At 37.6% G+C, this 14,091-nt stretch overlaps 1 pseudogene; it reads left to right on the top strand.

The window, feature by feature from the left end:
- Positions 1-2: 2 nt before the first annotated feature.
- LOC114302420 (cytosolic sulfotransferase 15-like) lies at positions 3-14,087 on the top strand (annotated as a pseudogene).
- The last annotated feature ends 4 nt before the right edge of the window (positions 14,088-14,091 follow it).

The following is a 14,091-nucleotide window of genomic DNA, read 5'->3' as shown; positions in this document are numbered from 1 at the left end:
AGATGGATGGACGGTGTGAAGGAGATAGATGGGTGAGGGAGTGACAGAGATATAGAAAGTAAAATAGATGCATCTGAACAGAGAGATATCTATCTCTTGGTTCAGTTTTATTTTTTTATTGATTAGAAGCATTTGGTGACAGAATTTAGTTTTCCTCTCTAAAAATAATATATTTGGAGACGAAATTATTTCCTCTCTAAATATTTTTATAATGGTGATGAAAAATTGTCTCCAAAATGGTGCCAAATCTTCTGCCAAATTTTTCAAGGGCGGGAAATTATTTTGTGACGAAAAATAATATTTAGAGACGAATTAAAATTTCCTCACCTATTGTTTTATTTAATTTTAAACATTTGGTGACGAAATTTGATTTTTGTCTCTAAAAATAGTACAATTGGAGACGAAATCTTATTTTCATCACTAAAACATATATATTTGGTGACGAAATATTTTTTCGTCGTGTGTTTTCGTCACCATAGACCTTTTTTGTTGTAGTGATTGTTTGATTGTGGCTCCAAATCTTATATTAGATTATGTTGATTTGCTGAATTATTTTTGATTGAGCAGTTTCATAAAATTTAAATATTTGGAGGACACTATGAAGGTTCATCTAATAGTGGAACAACGATGTCATAGTTTTGTTGGTTTTGAAAAAATGAATTTGGAACACTCGAATAGTAAATTAATGATTAATGTTTTATTTGTTTCAACAAAAAATATTTATTTTAAAAATAATTTTGGTATTTTTAGTATTTAGTAATTTACAAAATTTCATTATAAAAACACCTTTACAAATTATTTGAAAATCTCTGTATAAAAACACAATAAAATAAAGATTGGGCTTGCTTCGGGTCCAAAATTTGGATTAGAGGTGTTGTTCAAGACCATTCATTTTATAAAACATTGTGTTCATTTATAAAAAAAAATATAAATTTATCCGATAATCTTAATTTTTTCATTTTATTGCGTTTGCCTCTAAAAAAAATGAATGATAAATGTGTTTTAAAAAAATATATTATTTAGTTTTTACTTTGTTAGTAGCTATATTTAAATAATTTTTTATATTCCGATAGTCAACTTTTTTGAGATGATGTCACAAATAATTTCTATGATAAATTTATCATTATAAAAATTTCTTTAAAAAATACAATTCAACTACTTACACTTTCCACATCGTATTTAGTACAAACTAACAAAAATAAATTAAAAATAAATCGAAATTCACAAACAAAAATTAAAATATTCCAATCATTTATCACTTCGATAAATTTTTCAGTATCATTACTAATAACAAATGATCATTTCACAAACACAAAACGTACATCTAAAAGATCTTTAAAAAATATCATTTAAAACGAAGGGAAAATATATTTAAAAAAAAAAGAAAATCAGAATTTATAAGTAAATAAATTTCAAAGTACAATCCATGGTTAGTAGATAGATCGATGCAAATTAGTACAATTTTAACAAATTAGATTATATTTTACACTGCTCTAATTATAATATTGTGTTTCATGAGAATCAATTTGAGCACAGTAGTTGAGCGAGCTTGAGGACAAATAGGGTAGATAGATAATGAGTCAACAAAATCTCTATGCCTTTTACATGAGATTTGGTCTTCCAATTTATATATATGTATATATATATTCAATAAATATATTTCTTTTTTATTTGGTAGCAGCGGGTGAGGTTGAGCTAGGCTAGGCTAGGGTTTCTCTATCTAAAATAGCAATGTTATGTATTCATTAAAATATTTTATAAAGTGTCAAGAATTTTAAAATGTGAAAATTTAATTTAATTTGAGTGTGATCCACACCATTAAGTGTAAATATATGTTATATATTTAAATTCTAGATTATTTTGGTGTTTGCTTTAATACACAACATTTCTAATCTTAAAATCTCGTTCTCCTATTTCAAATGCACTTCTAGTTGTATGTTTATGTCTTGACTTTCAAGAATATTATATTTTAAGATTTCGTATCATATTGGTTATAGAAGATAGAAATTTTAAGAATAAAGAATCTCATGCCAATTAGTTATATATATATATATATACTTGTGCATAATGCTTGGACATCACAAAAAAAAAGGTGAGAATCCAAAATTTCTTTTCCATCCATGGCAATATCTTAACTTCCTCTTTTTCCTCCCAAGCACTTGCAAGAATATGATTTAACCCAAGAATGCAAGTGTGATATCCCTGTTCCGTAATATGTTAATTGGTCCTTAATAAGAGTATGATTATGTGTTTAATATGATTTTGTGTGCCATTATGTGAAAATATGTGGTTTTGAATTTTTGCCTGTTCACCGTAGGAATATCTGTTCAATTATCTGCTGTGGAAATTAAATTGAAGGCCTTATCGGCCATAGAACCCGAAATTGATTGCGCCATTGTGATTAGCGTAATTTTTAGAGCCTAAGGTAAAATTTAATTGGAAATTGATTCAGATCAGAATTAATTGATTTAATTGATAAATTAGTGCCCAATTATTTATTATTATTAAATTGGAATTAGTGGGGTTTGTTGTAATAAGGCACTACACACTCTATTCTCTCCTTATAACTTCATTTGGCTAATTTGAACTCAAAAATAGAGAGAGGGCCGGCTATAGAGAGGGAGAGGGAGAGAATTGTGTAATCTTGGCTCAAGGTTTCGAGAATTGGAGGATTAAACTCAAGATTTTGCCATAGATTGGAAGAATTGAGCCTCTAGGTAAGTGAATTCATGAGTTTAATGTTGTGAATTGTGAATTCAAGTCTGATTAATGGTCAAGAATATGAATTAGTTTGATTATAAGGAAATTGAGTTGTATTTGTTAAATTTAAAGTCTTAGAACACATGTATGTAAGAAATTGCCATGAATTTCCATGTTTGGGCACAATGTGTATAATCCATGTTGAGTTTTGATTAATGACCATGTATTTGATCATCTCTTCACCAATTAAGTTGAGGATATTGTGTGTATTTTACATGCAAGTGCAAATCATGGGAGTTTGAGTCTTGCATGTTTGAATTTAATGTGTTGGTGATGAGTTTGAGTTAAATTGAGACATTCATGTGTTTGATTCATGAGATTGAGCTTCATTGGGTTGTAATTTGGGATTTATACCATGTTAGTACAAGTATATTTGAAGTTTGAGCTATTGCATGCAAGAAATGTTGGATGGAATGTCGAATTGAAGCTTAAGAACATGTTCTGGGTTTTCCAAAATTTCGATGTCCGCTCGAGCGGGGAAACAGCCGCTCGAGCGTGAATTTCGTGCTCCCAGTATTTTTGCAAACTTGGATGTCCGCTCGAGCGGGTAAGTTCACGCTCGAACGGGGAGCTATGTAGACAGGCCTTCAGCTCGAGTGCCAGACTTCACGCTCGAGCGTAATTTTGATGCATCCAGCACTTTTTGCAAACATGGTGTCCGCTCAAGTGGGGTAATTTCACGCTCGAGCGGGGAGCCATGCAGTGAGGCCTTCCACTGGAGCGCCATAGTTCACGATCGAGCGTAAACTTGACACATCCAGTACTTTTGCAAGCCTCAAGGGTCCGCTCAAGCGGGGAAGTCAACGCTCTAGCGGGGACCCTGTTTTCTGAAATTTTGTAAACACATTCTGTATTTCATTTTCTGTTCTCTTTCACTTCCAAGTACTCTTAGGCATGCATTGAGCATTGTAATTGAGTTAAAAAGATAAGAATGAAGCCTAAAAAGGAAAATGTGAATTTAGAACGGATTGAATTGTTTGTGACCTTTTTGTTTTCATGAAATGTGTAGGGTCGAGCTCCAGGGAAAACCAACCAACCGATCACTGTGAGTAATATCTTAATAGAGATATTTGAAATATGTTGTTGTCCAATTGCTTACTTCCATGTAAGTTTTATAAGTTCATTGATTCGATTGGTGGACAACGTTTGCTATATCAAATGAGTGGGGCAGAGACCAGTCTGTTCTGAATAATAGAATGAATGGGCCAGAGGCCATTTTGACATGAAAGAATGGGCCGGAGGCTGTTTTGACATGAAAGAATGGGCCGGAGGCCGTTTTGACACGAATGAATGGGTCGGAGGCCGTTTTGACACAAATGAAAGTTTGGATGGGCCAAAGGCCAATTTGTCATCTGAATGGGCCAAGGGCCGTTTTGATACAAATGAAAGTTTAAATGGGCCAAAGGCCAGTTAGTTCGGAACCGCAGTCACTTGACCTGAATTATGTATATATGTTAAATAGAAATATGAATTGGGCCCAAGGCCGTTTAAAGCATGTTATTCTACATATCGTTTGTATAACTTTTGTATTTGATATTATTCACTAGGCTATCGCTCACGCTCATTTATGTGTTTGTAGGTGAGCCAAGAAGAGTCCAACCTAGCCCTAGTGAAGTATGTGAGGAACAACAAAGGTTTTTGGAGAGTCAGCCCTTGTGTCTCACGCACGAGACATGTCTTCGCCCATTTGTTATGCATTTATATTCCGTCATGTTGGCGAAGACTTTGCATCTGCTGTATATAGTTTTGATGTGTTGACATAGACTATTATGATCCTGTATGTACAGAGCCTGGTGTGGTACATATTTTGTTGTGAGTTATTAATATGCATATGTATGGTTTGTTATGATGTGACATGTAAGCACAGCTCTATGGACAAAGTTTTAAATTGCTTCCGTTTGGCCCCCTTTAACTCTATTAAAATACGTTTGGTTTGGTTTGAGGCCATAGGGAATCTCATGATTACTGGCCGGTTATGTCCTTAACCCACGGTGGCGGGTTCGGATCATGACAGAGTGGTATCAAAGCACGAGTTAATAACTCACACACTTGTCCAAAGAGCAATAAGAGTCTAGAAAAGATATAGGATGCATTCATGTGATAAGCATGACTTTGATAGTATCAAGAATGCATCTAAATGTTTCAATGTGAACAACTATGTGTTATAAGTTTGTGATTTGCTTGCTTTGAAAATTATTTGAATATGTATGCTCTTTAATATATGCATACCTGTGAATCTTTTGTACAAAATATAATGTAAGTTTAATCAGATGGTGAGAACAAGAAGTGATGAGATAGAAGAGTCCTCTACTGCCAGAATAGATAGAATGTAAAGGTTGATTTAGGAAATGGCAGAAGCTTTGAGACAGCAACAGGAGTGGCAAGAATAGTGGCAGCAACCACACCCGCCACCTCTACCTCCGGCACCACCCATGCCAGATAATCAGAATGATGATCAGATAATAGCTCTCGCCAAAGAATTCAAGAAAATGAAACCACCACAGTTCCATGGTGAATTAGATCCGTTGAAAGCCGAAGCTTGGGTTCTCGGTATCGAGAAATTGTTTGAAGTGTTCCCTTGCTCGGAGACCCAGAAGGTGCTTCTAGCCACTTTTATGCTAGAAGACGAGGTAAGAAGATGGTGGATGTTAATGCGAGAAAATCACAAGGATGTTGATTGGGTGAAATTTTTGGAAATTTTCTATGACAAGTACTTCCCGCAGTGTGTTTGGGATAGGAAAGTAGCAGAGTTCATGGAACTGAGGCAAGACAGTATGACTGTAGCCGAGTATGAGGCCAAATTCACTGAATTGGCCAGGTTTGCACCTCATGTGATTGATACCGATTACAAGAAAGCGAGGCATTTTGAAGGTGGGCTTTGAAGTAACATTTTAGAGAGGGTGAATGTCTTGAAGCTGGAAACCTACATTTGGGTGCAAGACAAGGCTGTCATATTAGAGGCTAACATAGCTAGACAGGCTAAGCCAACAACAGAATGGAAAGGCAACAAAAGGAAAGGCTTCTTTTCAAAGAAGAAATTTCTGAAAAGGCAAAATACGGGCTCCTCAAATACTTCGAATTCTTCCCGAGCAACAGCTCCCATGTGCAACAATTGTAGCAAAAGGCACCGTGGAGTTTGTTACCGTGCATCAGGAGCTTGTTTCAAATGTGGAAAACAAGGGCATATGGCCCGAGATTGTAATCAAGATGGTGGAAAGATAGCTGCTAGTTCCACTGCATCGATCCCAAAGCCGGGAAATACTTTGAGATCTGCTACCACTGGGGATACCGTGAGACAGATGAGAGTTTTTGCGCTTGTTCTGGACGATACACGGAATGCCAACGCAGTTGTCTCAGGTACTATTTCTATATGTCATCAAGATGCTTTTGTGTTAATTGACTCCGGACCCACACACTTTTTTGTGACATATGCATTTGCATCTAGACTGAATACACCCTTAGAATTACTGCCATATTTGTTATGTCTGTCTACTCCATTTGGGGAATCTGTATTGTGTGAATCTATATACCGGTTTTGTGATATGCATGTTGAGGATGCTATCCTATATGTGGATTTGTTACCCTTGAACTTTAGGCATTTCGATGTAATTTTGGGCATGGATTGGTTGACCAAATATTGTGCCACCATTGATTGTGTGACAAAACGAGTTATGTTTAAACCACCAGAACAGAAAGTGACTGTGTTTGTGGGTAATGGGGTAGTGCCTCCACCTTATTTGATATCTGTAATGAAAGCATGTAAACTGATCAGGAAAGGGTGCTAGGGTTATTTGTGCTATGTGTTGTCTAAACAATCTGTGAATGTTGAACTGAATGATATCCCTATTGTTAGAGAATTTCCAGATGTGTTCCCAAATGAATTACCAGGGGAATTGGTAGATAGAGAAATAGAGTTCACTATTGAAACGGTGCCAGGCACCCAGCCCATTTCTAAAACTCCTTACAGAATGACTACTGCCGAAATGAAAGAATTGAAAGAACAGTTGCAAGACCTGCTTGACAAGGGGTTTATTCGACCTAGCACTTCGCCTTGGGGTGCACCAATATTGTTTGTGAAAAAGAATTATGGAACTTTGTGTTTGTGCATCGATTACCGGGAATTGAACAAGGTAACAATAAAAAACAAATATCCCCTACCCCGTATTGATGACTTATTTGACCAGTTGCAGGGATCACAGATGTTTTTTAAGATTGATTTGAGGTCCGGGGATCATCAGTTGAAAGTTAAGATAGAGGATGTTGAGAAAACCGCATTCAGAACGAGGTATGGACATTTTGAGTTTCTTTTTATGCCCTTTGGAGTGACTAGTGCTCCGGCAGCATTTATGGACTTAATGAACCAAAATTTTAAAACCTATCTTTACGAATTTGTTGTGGTTTTTATTGATGATATTTTGATATATTCTAAAGATAGACTTGAACATGAACATCATTTGAGAACTGTCCTACAAATACTTCGGGAAAGGAAATTATTTCGTAAACTAAAGAAATGTGAATTTTGGTTGGATGAAGTTGTTTTCTTAGGGCACGTGATCAACAAGGAAGGAATTTCAGTCGACCCACAGAAAATAGAGGCAATTGTGAATTAGCCTACACCGATAAATGTGACAGAAGTTCGCAGTTTCATGGGCTTAGCTGGTTATTACAGAAGGTTTGTGAAAGACTTTTCGAAATTAGCTGTGCCTCTTACCCAATTGACACGAAAAAGGCAACCGTTTGAATGGAACGACGAAAGAGAAGTTGCCTTTCATGAACTGAAAACAAGATTGACCACTGCACCAATTTTGACACTACTTTCAGGTACGGAGAATTTTGTGATTTTCAGTGATGCGTCTTATAAAGGTTTGGGTTGTGTGTTAATGCAGAACGGAAAGGTTATTGCTTACGCCTCCTGATAGTTGAGGCCACACGAGAAGAATTATCCAACACATGACCTAGAATTGGCCACAGTTGTTTTTGCTTTGAAAATCTGGCGGCATTATCTATATGGGGCAAAGTGTGAAGTCTACACAGATCACGAAAGTTTGAAATACTTTTTCACACAGAAAGAGTTGAATATACGGCAGAGGAGATGGCTGGAATTGATAAAGGATTATGATTTAGAGATTCAGTATCACCCCAGGAAAGCTAACACAGTTGCTGATGCCTTGAGCAGAAAATCAACGGGGAGTATAGCTTGTTTGCTTATTGAACAGAAAGAGATCTTGCAAGATTTTGAGAAGTCTGAAATTGAAGTGGTAATGTGTGAACAGGGCGGATTGATAGCCGCTATTACAGCTGAGCCGGCAATCATTGATGAAATCAAACAGAAACAGAAAGAGGATGAATTCCTCAAGAAAGTGATTGATGAATTTGAGACAAGTCCAAAGGCAGAGTTCAGTATTGAAAATGAAGTGTTGAAATTTCGAAACCGAATGTGTGTCCCAGACATTCCAGAACTGAAGAAGAGGGTTTTAGATGAAGCCCACAGATCCGTATTTGCTATGCATCCGGGTAATAATAAAATGTATAGAGATTTGAAACAAACCTATTAGTGGCCTAAAATGAAGAAAGAGATTGCAGAATATGTGTCCAAGTGTCTTCAATGTCAGCGAGTTAAAGCTAAACATCAGAAACCAGGCGGTCTACTTCAACCTCTTCCTATTCCTGAATGGAAGTGGGAGCATGTGACGATGGATTTTGTTGTTGGTCTATCTCGGACTTCTCGAGGTATGGATTCTATTTGGGTTGTAGTTGATAGACTAACTAAATCTGCACATTTTCTGCCTGTCAAAATTACATTTAATGCTTATAGATTGGCTACCATTTAAGTTGATGAGATTGTCCGTCTACACAGAGTTTCGGTATCCATTGTGTCGGACAGAGATCCGAAGTTTGTATCCAGATTGTGGAAGAGTTTGCAGGAAGCTATGGGGACGGAACTAAGATTCAGTACTGTATTCCACCCACAGACTAATGGGCAATCAGAATGAACAATACGGACTTTGGAAGATATGCTTCAGATGTGTGCTTTAGACTTTCAGGGGAGTTGGGAAGATTATTTGCCACTTACAGAGTTTGCATACAATAACAGCTTCCACTCTAGTATCGATATGGCACCATACAAGGCTTTGTATGGTAGAAGGTGTAGATCACCTATTTGTTGGACAGAAGTCGTGGATAGAGCTTTACTTGGGCTTGAAATTGTGCAAGACACTTCTGAGAAAATCAAGATGATTCGGCAAAGGCTCAAGACCGACAAAAGAATTATGCAGATGTTCGGAGAAGACCTCTTGAGTATGAGGTTGGTGACCATGTGTTCATCCGTGTATCTCTGATGAAAGGCCAAGTCAGATTTGGAAAGAAGGGCATGTTGTCGCCCCGTTATATTGGGCCGTTTCAGATTCTGGAAAGGCTTGGTCCAGTTGCTTATAGAGTTTCTTTGCCACCGGGATTTGAACAAATCCATAATGTGTTTCACGTGTCGATGTTGAGGGGTTACCTCCGAGACTCGTTTCATGTGATTGATTATCGCCGGGTAGCTATAGATGAAAATATGGAATACGCTGAATGGCTGAACGAATTGTTGATCACCAAGTGAAACAATTGAGAAGCAAGTCCATCCCAATGGTGAAAGTGGAATGGAAGGAACACTATGGGACGGATGCTACATGGGAAAAAGAGGAGGAAATGCGATTACGCTATCCACATTTGTTTCCCGACGAAGGTAAATTAAGTTTGGAAGACCAAACTTCCTAAAGGGGGGAAGACTGTGATATTCCTGTTCCGTAATATGTTAATTGGTCCTTAATAAGAGTATGATTATGTGTTTAATATGATTTTGTGTGCCATTATATGAAAATATGTGGTTTTGAATTTCTGTCTGTTCACCGTAGGAATATCTGTTCGATTATCTGTTTGGGAAATTAAATTGAAGGTCTTATCGATCACAAAACCCGAAATTGATTGCGCTATTGTGATTAGCGTAATTTTTAGAGCCTACGGTGAAATTTAATTGGAAATTGATTCAGATCAGAATTAATTAATTTAATTGATGAATTAGTGCCCAATTATTTATTATTATTAAATTGAAATTAGTGGGGTTTGTTGTAATAAGGCACTACACACTCTATTCTCTCCTTATAACTTCATTTGGCTGATTTGAACTCAAAAATAGAGAGAGGGTCGGCTATAGAGAGAGAGAGAGAGGGAGAGAATTGTGTAATCTTGGCTCAAGGTTTGGAGAATTGGAGGATTAAACTCAAGATTTTGCCATAGATTGAAAGAATTGAGCATCTAGGTAAGTGAATTCATGAGTTTAATGTTGTGAATTGTGAATTCAAGTTTGATTAATGGTCAAGAACATGAATTAGTTTGATTGTAAGGAAATTGAGTTGTATTTGTTAAATTTAAAGTCTTAGAACACACATGTAAGAAATTTCCATGTTTGGGCATAATGTGTATAATCCATGTTGAGTTTTGATTAATGACCATGTATTTGATCATCGCTTCACTAATTAAGTTGAGGATATTGTGTATATTTTACATACAAGTACAAATCATGGGAGTTTGAGTCTTGCATGTTTGAATTTAATGTGTTGGTGATGAGTTTGAGTTAAATTGAGACATTCATGTGTTTGATTCATGAGATTGAGCTTCATTGGGTTGTAATTTGGGGTTTATACCATGTTAGTACAAGTATATTTGAAGTTTGAGCTATTGCATGCAAGAAATGTTGGATGGAATGTCGAATTGAAACTCAAGAACATGTTCTGGGTTTTCCAAAATTTCGATGTCCGCTCGAGCGAGGAAACAGCCGCTCGAGTGTGAATTTCGTGTTCCCAGTATTTTTGCAGACTTGGATGTCCACTCGAGCAGGTAAGTTCACGCTCGAGCGGGGAGCTATGTAGACAGACCTTCAGCTCGAGTGCCAGACTTCACGCTCGAGCGTAATTTTGATGCATCCAGCACTTTTTGCAAACATGGTGTCCGCTCGAGCAGGAAGCCATGCAGTGAGGCCTTCCGCTTGAGCGCCATAGTTCGCGATCGAGCGTAAACTTGACACATCCAGTACTTTTGCAAGCCTCAAGGGTCCGCTCGAGCGGGGAAGTCAACGCTCGAGCAGGGACCCTGTTTTCTGAAATTTTGTAAAGACATTCTGTGTTTCATTTTCTGTTCTCTTTCACTTCCAAGTACTCTTAGGCATGCATTGAGCATTGTAATTGAGTTAAAGAGATAAGAATGAAGCCTAAAGAGGAAAATGTGAATTTAGAATGGATTGAATTATTTGTGACCCTTTTGTGTTCATGAAATGTGTAGGGTCGAGCTCCAGGGCAAACCAACCAACCGATCACTGTGAGTAATATCTTAATAGAGATATTTGAAATATGTTGTTGTCCAATTGCTTACTTCCATGTAAGTTTTATAAGTTCATTGATTCGATTGGTGGACAACGTTTGCTATATCAAATGAGTGGGGCAGAGGCCAGTCTGTTCTGAATAATAGAATGAATGGGCCAGAGGCCGTTTTGACATGAAAGAATGGGCCGGAGGCTGTTTTGACATGAAAGAATGGGCCGGAGGCCGTTTTGACATGAATGAATGGGCCGGAGGCCGTTTTGACACAAATGAAAGTTTGGATGGGCCAAAGGCCAGTTTATCATCTGAATGGGCCAAGGGCTGTTTTGATACAAATGAAAGTTTAAATGGGCCAAAGGCCAATTAGTTCGGAACTGCAGTCACTTGACCTGAATCGTGTATATATGTTAAATAGAAATATGAATTGGGCCCAAGGCCGTTTGAAGCATGTTATTCTACATATCGTTTGTATAACTTATGTATTTGATATTATTCACTAGGCTATCGCTCACGCTTATTCATGTGTTTGTAGGTGAGCCAAGAGGAGTCCAAACCTAGCCCCAGTGAAGTATGTGAGGAGCAACAAAGGTTTTTGGAGAGTCAGCCCTTGTGTCTCACGCACGAGACCCGTCTTCGCCCTTTTGTTATGCATTTATATTCTGTCATGTTGGTGAACACTTTGCATCTGTTGTATATAGTTTTGATGGGTTGACTTAGACTATTATGATCCTGTATGTACAGAGCCTGGTGTGGTACATATTTTGTTGTGAGTTATTAATATGTATATGTATGGTTTGTTATGATGTGCCATGTAAGCACAGCTCTATGGACAAAGTTTTAAATTGCTTCTGTTTGGCGCCCTTTAACTCTATTAAAATATGTTTGGTTTGGTTCGAGGCCGTAGGTAATCTCATGATTACTGGCCGGTTATGTCCTTAACCCACGGGGGCAGGTTCGGGTCATGACAGCAAGAAACTATTGTCTTCTCTACCCAGAGAAAAAGGGTGGGTTGTATCTCATTGCTATCAATACCAAGGTTTTGATACTCATCTAGGATATTGCAAGGAGTAATTGCATGTCAACAACACTTTCAAGCTCAAGACATCGATATCCTTCTCGTTACCACCCCTAAATCCGACACCACCTGGCTGAAGACAATCATGTTCGCAATAGAGAACCGGACACATTATCTCGACATGAACCGACACCCATTGCTTGCAAACAATCCCCATGATCTTGCCTCTTTCTTGGAACTCAAGCTCTATGTTGACAAACAAGTTCCTGATCTCACCTCTTTCACTTCTCCGAGGCTATTTGCAACCCATTTACCATTCTTATCCTTACCTGAATCTGTGACGTGTTCGGCAAGCAAGCTTGTCTATCTATGCAGGAACCCCATGGACACTTTTGTTTCACTTTATCACTTCACAAACAAGCTTAGACCTCCTAGCCTTGAACCAAATATACTTGAAGATGTATTTGATATGTTTTGTAGGGGAGTGTGCCTATGTGGACCCTTTTGGGATCATGTGTTGGGTTATTGGAAGGAGAGCTTGGAGAAACCTGAAAAAGTACTTTTTTAAAGTATGAGGAGAAGAAAGAAGAACCCACTATTCATCCAAAGAGATTAGCTGAGTTCTTGGGCTGCCCGTTTTCTCTAGAGAAAGAGACATTAGGGGTGGTGGATGAGATCTTAAGGTTGTGTAGTTTTGATAATTTGAGTAGTTTGGAGATGAACAAGAATGGAAAGTTGTCATCAGGGGAGGATGTTAGGTTTTTATTCTTGACAATCCCGTTTGACAAAACTCCTTTCAGTTGTACTTGTTGTCGTATTTTTATTTCAGTGAGGCTATGTGTTTTAGATGCGAATCCAACTCGAATTGTGCTTTGCAGAGAAATTTGTGATGTTAATTCTTTCAAGATTGCCACTTCGCTGATTATGACGGGGATCGAGTTGCCTGTCCACTCGAGCGGACATTCCTCCGCTCGATCGGAGAATACTGAGTTCTAGAAGTTTGGTGAGTCTGCAAATATACTGTGATCCGTGTTTTCATGCTCGAGCGTCCATTTACCTGCTCGAGCGTACATCCTGGTTTGGAACACGTCATATAGTGTCCCCGCTCGAGCGTCCATTCCCACGCTCGAGCGGACCTCACGATTTCAGATTCTATAAATTCGCATTATGCTCCAAATCTAGGGTTATGCCTCCAAATCTTCTTCTTAGGTTCTAGGGTTTATATCTGGAGATATTTTGCTAGTTTTCTTTGATGTTTTGATTGAGTATTCAACTCATGGTTTAAAGAGTATACATCAAAGGATTATTTGTTTGTTCTACACAAAAGAGAAAGTTGTTCTTTGGTGGATTCTGAAGAATTCGAGCCTGAAGCTTTGATGGATTCTGAAGTGGCTCATCGTCAAGATAATTCCAATGTGAAGTCGGGATTGGAAGAGACACATAGGGGTTGGTTCAATTCGGGCATGGATTTACTAGGTAATTGAGAGTATACCTGTGCAATTCCTTTATATCTTCTTAGTGGATTGTTTTGTGGCTGTTGCCTGTGATTTTTTTATCACAATTGAGGGTGCTCCAATTGTGGCTTTTCCACATAAAATCGTTGTGTCGATTTGTCTTGATTGTTTGATTGGGATTGTTATATACTGCTTAAAATTGATACATAATCACAAATCAACATCTAGGGGATTTCTAGATTTTTCAGATGAGAATAAAACCTTCTTTCGACATGGTGAGGTCAGAGATTGGAAGAATTATCTGATAGATAAGATGGTCGGCCGCCAAGTCCAAATCGATGAACAAAAGTTCGCTAAATTAGGGCTAAAATTTTAAGGCTCCTAGGTTTGTGATTGTCATTAATTCAAATAAAGGTTTGTTGTTCATTTCAACAATTCTATTTTATTACAACTCTTCTAAGTGATTATCTTCAAACAATTATGTTACTTCATTGTAGATGATGTG

The sequence above is a fragment of the Camellia sinensis genome, chromosome 5 (genome assembly GCF_055761805.1).
Source record: "Camellia sinensis isolate YWXY chromosome 5, ASM5576180v1, whole genome shotgun sequence".
Taxonomy (NCBI): Eukaryota; Viridiplantae; Streptophyta; class Magnoliopsida; order Ericales; family Theaceae; genus Camellia; species Camellia sinensis.
Note: the sequence above shows the minus strand (reverse complement) of the source record. Positions and strands in the feature narration are given on the sequence as shown.